The sequence below is a fragment of the Schistocerca americana genome, chromosome 4, assembly GCF_021461395.2.
Source record: "Schistocerca americana isolate TAMUIC-IGC-003095 chromosome 4, iqSchAmer2.1, whole genome shotgun sequence".
Classification (NCBI taxonomy): Eukaryota; Metazoa; Arthropoda; class Insecta; order Orthoptera; family Acrididae; genus Schistocerca; species Schistocerca americana.
In genome coordinates, this window is record NC_060122.1 from 194,244,772 (window position 1) to 194,261,697 (window position 16,926).

The window sequence follows — 16,926 nt, forward strand, 5'->3', positions numbered from 1 at the left end:
TTTCTCTGCCTCGTGATGGCTGGGTGTTGTGTGCTGTCCTTAGGTTAGTTAGGTTTAAGTAGTTCTAAGTTCTAGGGGACTGATGACCATAGATGTTAAGTCCCATAGTGCTCAGAGCCATTTGAACCATTTCGGCTAGTGCCTAGCCATTATGAAAGCACTATTTTTTAAATTCAATGCGTGTTAGTTTCCTGTTGTTCGGGCGTCAGTCACAGTTGTTTCCAAAACACCAGATTGACATGATACAGCAGAAGAATTTGTGAAAAAAGAACAGGACATAAACGTTCAGGACATAAACCTGCTTTTCGAAAGAATAAGTAAGAGTTGAAGAAAAACATGATGTGAAGTACAATACCTGCCATGTGCAGAGTAACTCGTAAAGGGATTAGTATTTACAAAAAAAGAAAAAAACCCATTGTCAACTGGATAACAGCAGATTGTGAGGTACATAATATGATAGAACTTCATGCCCATGGTAGTTAACAGTTAGGATTACTTGAAGGAAACGGCAACCAAAGGTAAATGAATAACAAACTACGAGTGATAAAACATCAAGACTGATTTTAAGAAATTGGAGACGGTTGTATAACACAGGAAACATAAGTTATTGAATGTAATTGGTATCCAATTGGAACAAACGCTCATGCTGTAAAGGATATTGAACGAATTAAAAGATATTAAAAAATGCAGGTAACAAACAATGTACGAAACCGTAACGTAGAGATTATTTAAAGGTTGCTGAGGAGGCCCAAGAAATGCACTACAAGTTGATAAATACGTTATTCAGTAGGCGATGAGTACGTCCGTCACAAATGTTACTGATGTAAAGGGAATCGTATTAGGCAAAGAAAATTCTACCCTAAATGCAACTGGGAAGAAGATGAAGCTGTAAAGTACACACGAGATAAGACTGTTAACAATTATTTTCCTGTTATGACACAACAGCCCCCCCCCCTCCCTGAACCGTGGACTTTGCCGCTGGTGGGGAGGCTTGCGTGCCTCAACGATACAGATAGCCGTAACGTACGTGCAACCACAACAACGGAGGGGTATCTGTTGAGGGGCCAGACAAACGTCTGAAGAGGGGCAGCAGCCTTCTCAGTAGTTGCAGGGGCAACAGTCTGGATGATTGACTGATCTGGCCTTTTAACACTAACCAAAACGGCCTTGCTGTGCTGGCACTGCGAATGGCTGAAAGCAATGGGAAACTACAGTCGTAATTTTTCCCGAGATCATGCAGCTTTTCTGTATGGTTAAATGATGATGTCGTCCTCTGGGGTAAAATATTCCTGAGGTAAAATAGTACCCCATTCTGATCTCCGGGCGGGGACTACTCAGGAGGACATTGTTATCAGGAAAAAGAAAACTGGAATTCTACGCGTCGGAGCGTGGGATGTCAGATCTCTTAATCGGGCAGGTAGGTTAGAAAATTTGAAGAGGGAAATGGATAGGTTAAAGTTAGATATAGTGAGAGTTAGTGAAGTTCGGTGGCAGGAGGAACAAACTTCTGGTCAGGTGAATACAGGGTTATAAATAGAAAATCAAATAGGGGTGATGCAGGAGTAGGTTTAATAGCGAATAAAAAAGTAGGAATGAGAGTAAGCTACTACAAACAGCATAGTGAACACATTATTGTGACCAAGATAGATACGAATCCCACGCCAACCACCGTAGTACAAGTTTATATGGCGACTAGCTCCGCAGATGACGAAGAGATTGAAGAAATGTATGATGAGGTAAAAGAAATTATTCAGATAGTGAAGGGAGACGAAAAATTAATAGCCATGTGTGTGACTGGAATTCGCTGGAAGGAAAAGGAACAGAAGGAAACGTAGTAGCTGAATATGGAATAGGGGTAAGGAATGATAGAGGAAGCTGCCTGGTAGAGTTTTGCACAGAGCATAACTTAATCATAGCTAACACTTGGTTCAAGAATCACAAAACAAGGTTGTATACATGGAAGAAGCCTGGAGATACTAACAGGTTTCAGATAGATCATATAATAGGAAGACAGAGATTTAAGAATCAGATTTTAAATTGTAAGACATTTTCAGGGGCAGATATGGTCTCTGACCACAATCTATTGGTTATGAACTATAGATTAAAACTAAAGGTGGGAATTTAAGGAGATGGGACCTGGATAAAATGACAGAACCAGAGGTTGTAGACAGTTTCAGGGAGAGCATTAGGCAACGATTGACAAGAATGGGGAAAAGAAATACAGTAGAAGAAAAATGGGTAGCTTTGAGAGATGAAATAGTGAAGGCAGCAGAGGATCTTGTAGGTATAAAGCCGGCTAATAGAAATCCTTGGGTAACAGAGGAGATACTGAATTTAATTGATTAAACGAGAAAATACAAAAATGCAGTAAATAAAGCAGGCAAAAAAGAGTACAAACGTCTCAAAAATGAGATCGATAGGAAGTGCAAAATGTCTAAGCAGGTATGGCTAGAGGAAAAATGTAAGGATGTAGAGGCGTACATCACTAAGGGTAAGATAGATACTGCCTACAGGAAAATTAGAGACCTTCAGAGTAAAGGGAACCACTTTCATGAATATCAAGAGCACAGAAGGAAACCCAGTACTAACAAGGGAAACTCCCCATCGCACCCCCCTCAGAATTAGTTATAAGTTGGCACAGTGGATAGGCCTTGAAAAACTGAACGCAAATCATTCGAGAAAACAGGAAGAAGTTGTGTGAAAATATGAAAAAAATAAGCAAAATATACAAACTAAGTAATCCATGCGCAAGATATGCAACATCAAGGAAGACGTTAGCGCAAGAGCGCCGTGGTCTCGTGGTTAGCGTCAGCAGCTGCGGAAGGAGAGGTCCTTGGTTCAAGTCTTCCTTCAAGTGAAGAGTTTACTTTTTTTATTTTCGCATAGTTATGATCTGTCCGTTCGTTCATTGACGTCTCTGTTCATCGTAATAAGTTTACTGTTCACTGTAATAAGTTTAGTGTCTGTGTTTTGCAACCGCACCGCAAAACCGTGCGATTAGTAGACGAACGGACGTGCCTCTCCAATGGGAACCGAAAACACTTGATCGCAAGGTCATAGGTCAACCGATTCCTCCACAGGAAAACACGTCTGATATATTCTATACAACACTGGTGATGGCATGTGCGTCACATGACAGGAATATGTTGTCGACCCATCTAACTTATACACTTGGTGAATGGGTAAAAAGATTCTTCTACCTTGCCCGATTTAGATTTTCTTGTGGATAAGATAATCACTCCCAAGAAAGTGATGAAAACGTAAGTGTTTGTCACATAAACTGAAAATAAAAATTTAAACTTTTCACTCGAGGGAAGATTTGAACGTAGGACCTCCCACTCCGCAGCTGTTCACGCTAACCACGGGACCACGGCGATGCTGTACTCACAGTATCCATAATGTTGCATATCTTGTGCATGGACTACTCAGTTTGTATATTTTGCTTATTTTTTCATAGTTCCACACAACTTCCTCCTGTTTTCTCGATTGATCTGTGTTCAGTTTTTCATGGCCTGTCCACTGTGTCAACTTATAACTAAGTCTGAGGGGGGTTGCGATTAGGAGGTTCCCTTGTAAGCAAAGAAGGGAAAGCAGAAAGGTGGAAGGAGAATATAGAGGGTCTATACATGGACGATGTTGTTGAGGACAATATTATGGAAATGGAAGATGTTGTAAATGAAGATGAAATGGGAAATAGGATAATGCGTGAAGAGTTTGACTGATCACTGATAGACCTAAGTCGAAACAAGGCCCCAGGAGTAGACAACATTCCATTACAGCTACTGACAGCCATGGAAGAGCCAGCCCTGATAAAAACCATCTAGTGAGCAAGATGAATGAGACAGGCGAAATATCCTCGGACTTCAAGAAGAATACAATAATTCCAATCCCAAAGAAAGCAGATGTTCACAGATATGAAAATTACCGAACTATCGGCTCAATATGCGGTAGAAATGTTGGAATACGTGAGGCAATATTGACCCTATGACTTATCTTAGAAAATAGACTAAGAAAAGGCATGCCTACGTTTCTATCATTTGTAGACTTAGAAAAGCTTTTGACAATGTTCACTGGAATATTCTCTTTCAAATTCTGAAGGTGGCAGCGGGGCGATCACAGAAACCAGACGGTAGTTATGAGAGTCGAGGGGCATGAAAGGGAAGCAGTGATTGGGAAGGGAGTGAAACAAGGTTGTAGCCTATCCCCGATGTTTTTCAGTCTGTATATTCAGCAAGCAGTAAAGGAAACAAAAGAAAAATTCGGAGTAGGGAATAAAATCCATAGGGAAGAAATAAAAACTTTGAGGTTCGCCGATGACATTGTAATTCCGTCAGGGAGAACAAAGGAACTGGAAGAGCAGCTGAGCGGAATAGACAGTGTCTTCAAAGGAGGATATAAGATGAACATCAACAATAGCAAAACGATGATAATGGAATGTAGTCGAAGGAAATGCGACGTTTAATGTAGAAAATGAGTTTTGCAATTTGGGGAGCAAAATAACTGATGATGCTTGAAGTAGAGAGGATATAAAATGTAGACTGGCAATAGCAAAAAAAGCGTTTCTGAAGAAGAGAAATTTGTTAACATCGAGTATAGATTTAAGTGTCAGGAAGCCTTTTCTGAAAGTATTTGTACCAAGTGTAGCCACAGTGTAGCCATGTATGCAAGTGAAACGTGGACGATAAATAGTTTAGACAGAAAGAGAATAGAAGCCTTCGAAATGCGGTGATACAGAGGAATGCTGAAGATTAGATGGGTGGATCACATAACTAATGAGGAGGTATTGAATAGAATTTGGGGAGAAGAGAAATTTGTGGCACAACTTGACTGGAAGAAGGGATCGGTTGGTAGGGCATATTCTGAGGCATCAAGGGATCACCAGGGGAGGGTAAAAATCGTAGAGGGAGACCATGAGATGAATACACAAAGCAGATTCAGAAGGATGTATGTTTCAGTAGGTACTGGGAGATGAAGAAGCTTGCACAGGATTGAGTAGCATGGAGAGCTGCATCAAACCAGTCCCTGGACTGAAGACCACAACAACAACATGACACAACGGAGGAAGATAGAAAGGTGTACCGCAGAAAAATCTTAACAGCTATTAACGTTAGGATACGTGAAAGAATAAACTTAAAGATACGATAGTGATTATAATGAGGTAATGGTAAGTACGTAACAGAGTTATCCAGTGAAGCAGCAAAGCCAGCTGTTACTTTTGAGTTCAGAAACAATATCTTTCAAATAGGCACACTAAGCATTTATTGAGTTAAACAAACGACTTTAGAAAGGTTAGGAATAGAATTTAATACATGCGGCGTTCAGTAACTAGTGCAACACATTTTTTCTGGAGCAAATTTCGATTACAAGATGCGGAATTTGTTGTGGGACATCGTGGCATATTCCCGCATTAGCCCGAAGTCCCTCTGTGTGATGACAAAAATGGTTCAAATGGCTCTGAGCACTATGGGACCCAACTGCTGTGGTCATCAGTCCCCTAGAACTAACCTAAGCACATCACACACATCCATGCCCGAGGCAGGATTCGAACCTGCGACCGTAGCGGTCGCGCGGTTCCAGACTGTTGCGCCTACAACCGTTCGGCCACTCCGGCCGGCTGTGTGGTGACGATATACGTAACCTTTAAAATGGTGTCTGCAATGGAGGTGCGTTCTAAGCAGAGAGTTGTCATTGAGTTTCCTCGACGGAGCAATGCAAATCTTCGTATTCGTTTTGAGGGTGTCTACGGAGAACTGGCAGCGAACAAAAGCATGTTGAGTCGTTGGGCAAGACTTGTCATTATCGTGACAAGATAGCGGAAACCTGTCCGATCTCTCGGATACTGGCCGGCCGCACACAGCTGCGATTCCATTAATGTTGGAACGTGCAGACACTCTCATTCGAGGTGAATGACGAATCATAAAGAAACACTTCACTGCACAACTGGACGCCTCTGTTGGTAGTACTGACATACTCGTCCGCCAGCTGGAGCACTGAAAGCTTCGTAAACACTGGGTTTTTCGCTGAATAACCTGTGTCCATAAAGAGCCAAGTACGGAATTGTTTCCGCGTTATGAGGCCGATCGTGACAATTTTTGTAGGCTGGTACCACGCCCAAGCCCTCCAAATAATGTGGCGTACGGCCGTCGAACTGAACGGAGATTATGTTGAAAAATAGGGTTTTGTAGATAAAAGAATGAATAGAAATCCTGATTGGAAGCAACTTGCTTTCAGAAAAAAATGCTTGCATCTGTTACTGAACGCCTCTCGTAAGACATTGTATGCATTGTACACTGAGAAATAATTCTTGTCTTACGGCTATATCTAAATGTAGAATACCGGATTCTACAGGAGCTGGCATTGTCATGTAGTCAATAATGAAGGAATGCCTGCATTTTGAATATTGCTTTAAGAAAATTTTGCATATTGCTTTAAGAAATGTGATAGCGTTCTCGTCTTTAAATAATGAATTTATTATATGTATAGCCAACTAACAGATGGGAATATATACCGAGCAGGAGGCTGGTCTGGTAGCTAATAGGAGACTGAGTTTAGAGGAGTGAAGAGTACCCTTAGAAAGGTACTAAGGGTTGGTATAAGAACTTTGAGATGTAACTCAGTAAAAAAAGTATATGTAGCCAGTCTGTTCAAATATTATTATAGCAATATGATGCAAGAGTAATCAACAGAATTTATAGAAGCTAATTATTTTACACGTTTATTTTATGACAACTCTTGACTAATTAATGTCTTCTGTCACGTGATTCACCTGATGTACGATAGAAACAGACGGAATGTTGAACTATTGGAACTTGAGAGTACAAACAAGGGAATAAATCAAGTGATCCAACTCACACTTACCTGGAAACATGCGTTAGTTCAACTAGTGTCGAAATAGTCTTTATATGTTTTTTCTGAAAACTGAGAGGGGAAGATTGCGAAATATGGAAACATTGTCATACATGTTTATTTCTATGACAAGTATACAGTTTAAAAGGACGGAAAATGACGGAAAAAGAAAGAGAAATGAGAGAGATAGATGGTAAGACAGAACACTACATTCTGAGTATGTTATTAACATTCATTATAAGGATATGTTGTGAATCTTACAACTAAGTGTTAGCTAATTTTTAATGCGTAAGAGGCACAAATGTAATATGAAGATAATATGATGGTAGAGAGTGCCTAAGTCTTTCGTCATTTTGATGGAAAATATTCCAACATGAAGAAAAACAACGTTCAGATACAATTATCTTTTATACATCGTTATCAAAAATTTGCAACCAATCACATGTAAAATATCTGTCAATTATGTTCATGACTTAGCTCACTGCGTTTCAGAATTTTCATAGTTTGAGAATTTCCCATTTTGAAAAACAAAGAAAGTGTGTGAGGCGTATAACGTCCATAACCAAATTGATAATTATAATAATGAGCAATATGTATTAAACGCTAGCATGGGTAGCATATTACTACGTTATTGCATCTTGGTTGTGAGCTAAGGCATAACAATTCACTTAAAAAACCAAGACCTCACTTGTAATTGGCTGCTCAGAGCATCACCATACATGGCAGCACGGATTTTCCTGACCGCTGTTGGGTAAAAATGTCCAGGGTGGAAACTCTACTGTCGCTGACAAAGATAGATAAATGGCGGCACCTCATGTGTGTGTGGACGTATATATTAGGTCGTGGATTATGAATCATAATATCTTGAGTTGAAGTGTGTTAAGTGCTAAGTATAGAAATACTCATTGTTGGTTTTGATTCCGTGACCACGAAGTGGGACCCATATAATAAATAACGAGCATCAGATACTGATTTTAAAAACTGGCAGTGGTGTGGAATATTGTATAATATTTCGTGTGTGTAGTTTGTAAAGTTAGTCGCTTGGAACTGAGGCACCGAATAAATGAATGACATTCCATATAACATATTTACGTGCACTTTACTGAAAAGCTGACGTACATTTTCTTGCAGTCGCAACAGTTGCATCAGCATTTCTAAATGGAATCACGACTGTGCGTGATCGATTGTGTAAGGTGCATGTGATTTGGTAGACTCAATGTGAGCTATTAGAGACCCGCAATGTGTACCCGACGCTGTGCACATGTAACTACAGACCTCACGTGTGCAACCAGACTGTTATCAACAGCAACTGGGGCATGAATATAGAGCGGCTTTCTTGTATACTTTGGTTACCTTTTGGGCCATCTAACTTCAGTTTAGCCTATGACAATGTTACAGATTACATTACACGCATCAGCTCATTTGATGAATGTAACTTCAAAGGCTGCATCTTAAAAATACTTCTGTAGTTCCTTATTTCCTCTTTCATTTAGTATCATCGTTGTTTCTCATTTCTTGTTATTTATGCCATATAACATTATACTAAGCTACAGCAGTGGATGATAATAATTTGGGAAACCACAAACTACAGAACTTACAAGTCATTAACTAGTTTCCGACTTTGGAGAACGTGAAACACCTAGACTGATAAATGTGATCATAACGACATTTATTCCACCCATTAGGGACATGACACTAGACTAATGATTAGATTTACAGACCTGTACATGCACCGTGACTGTGGAAATTCAACATGGGGTAGCACCATCACGTGCTGCGTCAGAGCCGCTAGAAGTGGCACGGAATCAAAGAGCACCTGAACACGTCTCTGAGGAATACTCTGCCACACACTTTGTAGGTGCACCCTCAGAGCATCAGCTGAGGCAGCAGGAAGGCCTAAACGAACATGCTGCCGACCATCCGTATCCCAGACATGTTCGACGGGTGACATTTCAGACGAAAGAGCAGGCCCAGGGAAGCAGCGGTACCTGTCGTACTTCGAAAAAGGCTCACACATTCATCGCAACAACAAGGCGTTGTCTTTCTGCAACATGGCGTATGGAACGGCCTGCAGGAGGGCCGTACCTCGGTTGGTAAAACATCCCTTATGTTGCGGTAGCCATTCATATTGCCCTGAAGACATACGAGGTGACATTGTGTGTTATGGGTAATGGTGCCGCATACTCTAGATTTGTTCGTTATGACACTCAACAATACAGTCCGCCCGACTGCAATCACCACAGTAGCGTCGAACGGGGCTCATCCAAAAGCAATACATTTTGCCACTCTGCATGCCACTGTCGGCGTTCCGCGCCCATTGCAGTGTGCGGTGTTGATGGGTTCTGATCAGTGGAAGCCGGTCAATGGCACGCATGCCACAAGTCCGGCCCGCAGAAGAGGGCGTTGGACCGTCGACGCAGACGTGTCCACTCCCGTTGCAATCCACCAATGTCGCCCCAACAATGTGGACGAAGTTATTCTGTCCGTTACTGCCAAGCGGGCTAGATGGCGTTCATCTAGTGCTGTGGTCACTTTGTGTTGTCCAGTACCATTTTAAAGCTATGTACGGCGTTCTCCTCTCGACTCGTTCCACCTATGCCTCACTGTTGAAGCAGCGTGTCCTGTACGAGCCGCAGCGTCGCGGAACAACAGACCCTCCCGGAAACCAATAACGGCGTCCCGTTCGTACGTACTCATATGCCGATATTCCACTATGACGACGAGGTATAGTGGAGCGTGGTTAAACGTTGACGCTCCGTAAGACGGCTCCGCACCCGCTGTGCGTTCTGAAACACTGACTTGTTCGGTCACTCAAAAGAGGGTGCTGGTGGGCCTATGTGCACGCCACCTCTCTGCTGTTTAACTCGCTTATTATGGATCCGCTTTTCCACACATTTTCTAATCGTCGTATATTACAGACTACTGATTCTTAGTGTTTCACTTCCTACAAACAGTAGTATACATACCACTAAACCACACTAATGTTTTTGTTTACTATTTACTGCGACTATTATGTAAATTTGAATGTAAGGACAGAGTTGTTTATCCTTGTGAAGGAATGTAAAAACTTATGTCATACATATGCACAAATGATTCTTTCTTCTTGCAGATTTAACAATAAAGATAATACTACATTGCTTGCCAGTAACACAACACTTGTAGAAAGTATGGGGCAGTGAACACTTGCTAACCAATGTCGGTTAACAGCCATAAGTCAGTATCGTGTTGCCAGTGGAAACTAGAGGACTTTGCTGGATAAAGCAACATGTGCAGAAATGCTAATTTGCTCCATCGTGTTTTCCAAGCTGCGCAGTGGCACGTAGGTTTCACTCTTTAATTAGGGCACCGTGTTACCTGTTTCCACATGTGATGCCTGACTCGGCCAGCTATCGACAGCACAATAATGTGGCACAGTTCACTGGTGACTGCTGCAATTAAATTTACAACGACTCTCTGCTCACAAGTTCTTTCGTTACATTTGTTGTATCGCCACGTGTTTCCTAACATATGACCTCCATCGAACAATCTCAATAACAATCTGAAAAGCTTCATTGATCACAATTTTACTATACAAAATTTTTGGTCACTTATACGCTAACCACTCATGAGTGGGACGTTTTATTATCAAATGCGTAAAGGCAAACGAGATATGTGGAGAAAAGCCTGCAGATCAAGATGAAGAATCTTCAAGTTTCACAGGTGAAATTGTGTAAAGAGGTATCAATAAATATAATAACAAAAATAAATGAACATTTAATAATTAATGGTATCACAATAGTGTGAAGGTTCTGGGACACCACGAAAAATACATGTGTAAATAGCTGCAAACTTACAAAAAGACAAAAATATTCATGTATATCGGATTCCTTTTGTCTTGACACAAAACTCAATAATGTAAAAATGAGGAAGTCAGTCAAACTGAAGAATATATCAGCGAAATTATTAATCTCCTCGCTTGTGAATACATTATAAGTTGACCATGAATGGAAGGTGATACACAATATTCTTTGACAGTCGATTCTTTCCTAATTTTCTCATTGCACCTATTGCCTGTTTCCTATTTACTTTGGCAACTCTGCACGTTTTGATATCTTTTAGTTATTATAATCACAGTTAGTCCACACAATTCTTACTTCTGCTGATCCCTCAGATTCCCAATGAATATTCCTCAATCACTTTTCTGCTAACGCACTGAGGTGGCATTACATCTGGCAAGACTTGTCTGAAGACTTCTTTCGTCCTCTACAATTTCTAGTGCACCTTTCTAGCACTTTATCGGCAGCTATAATTTTTAAAAGTTTTCAGTTTTTTTCTTCCCTGGTTTCCTAAACACATATTTCACTTACTTGCTATCCATGCTACAGACATAAACTTTACATCCTCCTTACACATTTTTATATATGTGCGTGTACATGTGCATGTATGTGTGTGTATAGTAGCATTATTTTGTCGAGATACATTTTTTTAACTGAATCAGTCATCTTAATTGCATAATGTTGCACGAGATCTGGTAAAGGAATGAAGTTCAGAAGACAGAGAGACGAGGACTTGGATTAATGGCCATCTATGTATCTGAGGGAATGTGTTGCCTGCATAAATGTTAATTAGCGATTACCATACTAAATAAAAAACACGTATTATTAAAAATGAAGCAATTAACAGACCATTCATATCTAATACATTCACACAATGAACAGTAGCTTTTGATGGAGCATCGTTAGATGCTTCATACAGAGTAAGGTCGCTGAACAAACCAGTCTATAAATAGTTACTTTTACAGTGTGCGATGCAAGAGATACTAGACACGTAAATCGAGTGATGTATTTCAAAAACTAAAATGTAGACCAAATGGATGTCTGTGCTACTCTACATACGGTTGTATCAGTTGACAACCGAATGCAGTGTGCGAGGATCCAAAGCACTCTGCTCTAAGTGGCGTTTTCCTCAAACAACACAGACTAATTTAGAAGCGAGGGAGAGATGCGTTGTCTGTTTCAAGGCAGTGAACGCCTGCTAGATGCTACTGACAAACGACTGGACGTGCATAATCAGACAACAACTTCTTGTATCACTCACCGACTAAAGGTTCATGTGGTTCAAATGGCTCTAAGCACTATGGGACTTCACATCTCAGGTCATCAGTCCCCAGACTTAGAACTAATTAAACCTATCTAAACTAAGGACATAACACACACTCATGCCCAAGGCAGGATTTGAACCTGCGACCGTAGCAGCAGCAAGGTTCTGGACTGAAGCGCCTAGAACAGCTCGACCACAGCGGCCGGCCCGACTAAAAGCAATGGAGACGTATTAGAGGGTCTATTTCATCCCACATACCCAGTCTCCCTACAAGACTACTGCCACCAGTAGCATTTTGAGTGTCCTGTTGTCAGAAAAAATGTATCGCTTCACGTGGTTTGCTCCGCACTGATACCCTACCACAGGTCTATACCAAAGTGTTCATAACCTGTCACCGCAGGCATCTTTCAACCACTTTCGGGCTGTGGCCTGTCTTTGCTATACCGATGATACAGTTCTGGATTGCATAATGTTCACAAATCCTCAGTCATTATATTGGGATGTCCCTTTCTCTGCTATGGGCTGTCCATGTATCGTCAGAATTCTCTATTGTAGGCAGCGACTCTTGTCACCACCACATTGTTCCCAACGACACTGGACTCTAAAGGTGTCAGTGTTTCGCGAATCAAGCATAAGCAGTACACCTTTAACAGGGTAGCGCGTTTAAGACATCGTGCCTTTACTGCCTTGCAGATGTACGGCATGCGTCAGAAACCGGCAATGCAACCGTAATCAAATGGGCTTTCACAGCCTAACAGGACTTTCATGATGGTTAGTACAGAATCTGATGGAACATAGTGAACTAATTCATTTCCCATAGCGGTAAAGTAGCATCCTCCAACTTGAGAACGTATCTGACTGGCAAAGTTCCACTTGAGCATGGTTTCATCCTTAGGGGATGCAACTGAACGTATAAACGGCTTGTACATTGCGTGAGAACCACAGAAATCTTGGCTATAGAATGAATGATCACTGTGTATTTAACGATCTCGAATGTAGCTCATTCAGGTTGGGACCTTCATAGTGATGAATTTGCTGACGTCTATTACTAGAATATTGTTCTGAACTTAAAACTACTCGGAAACATAAACCTGAAACATAGCTGCTTCAAGTCCTATTTTCTGAGCTCTGTGGTTCATTCACCAGTTATTTTTATGTTATCAAGTTTTCTGTTTCAGCATGGGCACAAAGTTCAGCGATGTAACGATATGTTAAGAGTCTGTTAAAGGTAAAGGTAAGAAATCATAACTTTGAGCGTGGGTACTAGTAATGGCCATTATGTGAACAGGCGTATTTTACTACTCAATAAGATAGTTTCTTCACTCCAAGCACATGCTCGTCAAGGAGCAAACCATCGAGGAAAGTCATGTAGGAAAAATACAGTCACTGGCATATGCATTTATACACTGCTGGAAAAAAATTGTACATACTGTTAGAGGATTCACTGAAGATTTGTTGTTGCAACAGTGCATATGCAGTATAGAAAATGACCACACTTGCAGATCATTAACACAATCAGTTCTGTGGTACCAGGTATGGATCCATGATGAAATACCGATATTTGTACATGGTCTAGCTTCACGGGATCCAATGCAGGCGCTGACCCTGGCATGACAAGTACTATCCTGGAATATGTTATGCCTCGCCTGCTCGATCTGTTCACGTAGTTCTGTAAGAGTTGTTTATCCGACATCTCCTCAATTGGAGATCTTTCTCGACAGTGAAGTTGCTACATGTCTCGCAGAGCACTGTGACGTCGGTGGCATTTGTTACGTTATATATAAAAAATTACATATATTTTTATTTTTAATTTATCAGCATGAATTTTTCTTTTTTGATAGCATGATTCTTTCTCTCAGGGATATTATCATTTTTTATCACTTTCACTTGCGTGCATAAGTAAATATGAAACGGGTTCTTGAAGGGCCGCTGTTATTCATGTACCACCTTTAGATTTTGAACGTGATGACTAAAATATAGTTGCCGTTAATTGAATTGAATGTAATTTTGTTAATTTCTATTTATTGATTGCAAAGCAAGGCTTGAGAGAATTTCGATTGTTGCCGTGGAGCGGCCAAGATAAAACTTACTGAACTCACGGATTCTGTATAATTTAAAAAATGAACTTTGACGTAAATTAATTATCTGTAGCAATTTAGAAAGGTTCTTACAACGAAATCTCTCGCCTTTACATTTACTGTTAACACTTTGAAAAATAAATTAATAGTTCGGCGCGTAATGGCCGACCAGAGGCTGCATCGGAAGATGAGCTTCTCGTAGCGCAAATTACTGAAACAAAGCTTATTAAAAATAGTTAGCCACTGCGAGCATTTGAGGTGACAACTATTACAAAGAAATTCATTTTATAATAATAATAACAAGTTTATTTTTGCAATAAATGCGAATAACTTACATAAAAGATGTGTAGGCGCTCAATGGCTGCCTTCCGTATAGCGAAACAAAACAATGTGTGTCCCATAAGATATGTCCTTCCTCCTCGGCCGTACAATCGCGTCTCTTTCGATCCTTTTTTATTTTCATGGATATTAAATAAAGATGCTACACTTAAATTATCGCTGCATATCAGTTGTTTCAAGAACATTAACTATATTATTTACACTAATTATATTCATAAAATACTTTAACTGCGGTTTACAACCGATAAAAACGTCAATATTTATGTGACGTACCGTCACAGCACGTTGAGTTTCATGGGCAGTGTGTGGGCGAGCGTTATCATGTTGGAACAACACACAACCCTCCTGTTGCAAGAAAGGCAAAAGAACGGGCCTAACAACACTCTGTATGAACCAGGCGGTTGTTAGCGTGCCCCCCAGAAATACCAAATGGGAACGAAAGTTGCAGGTTATCGCATCCCAGACCAGAGGACCTGGGGTGTGGCCATCATGTCTTGGACGAATGCAATGCATGATGGTTGGTTGGTTGTTTCGGGGAAGGAGACTAGACAGCGAGGTCATTGGTCTCATTGGATTAGGAAAGGACGGGGAAAAGGAAGTCGGCCGTGCCCTTTGAAAGGAAACATCCCGGCATTTGCCTGGAACGATTTAGGGAAAGCACGGAAAACCTAAATCAGGATGGCCGGACGCGGGATTGAACCGTCGTCCTCCCGAATGCGAGGCCAGTGTCTAACCACTGCGCCACCTCGCTCGGTGCACTGCATGACACAGCACTAATTATGTCATGCGTGGAAACGACCATCGCTTGTTCACAGGCGCAATCTGCTTTCATTACTGAAGACCACGGCGCGCCATTGCGTCTTCCAAGCGATCCTCTGATGACACGTGGTGTCATGCATGTCGTGATTGGAAAAGGGCCTAGAGGTGTGAGTGCCCGTAGTCCCATTGCTAATAACCAGTCCACAACAGTAAGCGTAGACTCGTATGGGCTTAAAGCCCTCTTTCTCTTCTGCGGTAGCTGTAAGATCTGCCACTGCTGCCCTTACAATACGACGATCCTGGAGTGCGAATCGCTGATGCATCACGTCTAACACGTGTGGCAATTCTCGGTAAGGACTATCCTGCCATTCGGAAGTGTTGTGTACATAGTTCCGCGTAGTCAGCGCGTACACAACTTTCCCACTAGAGCGCGCCCCGCTAAGCACAACAGCGCAGGCGCAGCGCTCGTCCGTCTCCACACTACGAGATGACGCTGCCTTAGAGACAGACCAAATTCTGCTTCCGCCGATCCGCGTATTAATATGTAACGCAGCCAATGATATTGCTGCTAACGTAGAACCTTTTCTCCTCGTGGATCACACTCGCGCAGTGATACCTGAACGCGCGAGGTATTATAACGAGTGTACAGACCTCCGATTAGTCAGTCTGTATTTATCTGCACCTGTCTGTACCAGTCTGCATTTGTCTGTATCAGTATATAGTCAAGTTTCAGTCTGCGCCTAATAAGATTATCATATTCCTGTACATAGCCATGAAGATAAATGTATATACACTTTGTCAAGTATCAGAGATATGTGAGAATAAGATTAACGTACCAGGACCAAAGGAACTTCAGATTGTCAATTGTAAACAGCATCCAGAATCAAGTTACGTAATGTCTATGCTTTTTATTATTTTAATAAATGTGTGTGAAAATTAATCAAGTTCTGTTTAAAGTTGGTCACCGTCAATCTGCTACTCTAAGCGTTCAAGTGGCATTTCTATCGTCTGACCTAACGGCAGAAGATAAACACGCCACCATAAGACCAAGAGACATATTGCGATACTGGCCTACTTCGTTACAGCGACAAATCAAATAATCTGATCGTGTGTGTACCGAAGGTCTTACAGTACGCACACCACAGGAAGGCCACTGTCTGAACCATTTCAAACTCGTGCAGTTGGCAGTAGGAAGCACACTTACGAATCCATGGCATGTTTGCCAGCTTGCTTCACACTTCTGTGCCCCAGTCCGGTTTCTGGCTATGCATCATGGTTTGGCTTGCTTTTAAAGTTACGAAGGTGTACGTTCCTAGAAAGTCAACTAATATACTCCCACGTGTTTCAAAAGAAAAGACGATAAATGTTAAGTTAGGGAGATTTGAACCAACACAAAGGCTTATCATCAATCGATACTCCCGCACATCACTCGCTACATAACAGGAAATGGGGGAAGTGACGGCAGTGATCAAAGCACCTCTGTCACAAAATGTAAGGCGGCCTGCAGACTGTAAAGGATGGAAATTATTTAAACCGATGAATTCTGGGAAGTTCCTGGAACAACAAAAGAAATATATTTCTAAGAACATAAATTATCAGTCGCCAACTACGCAAATTTTTATAAAATTAAGTGCTTCGCTAGTTTCGGCAAATTAATTTTCCATCCTTAGGAGACCATACAGTTAAGATTACTTCGGAAACCAATCGTCAAGCAAACTCTGGATGATAGAGTCCGACAAACACGAGTATAGAGGGTGGTCCACTAGTAGCGACCGGGCCAAATATCTCACGAAATAAGCATCAAACGAAAAAACTACAAAGAACG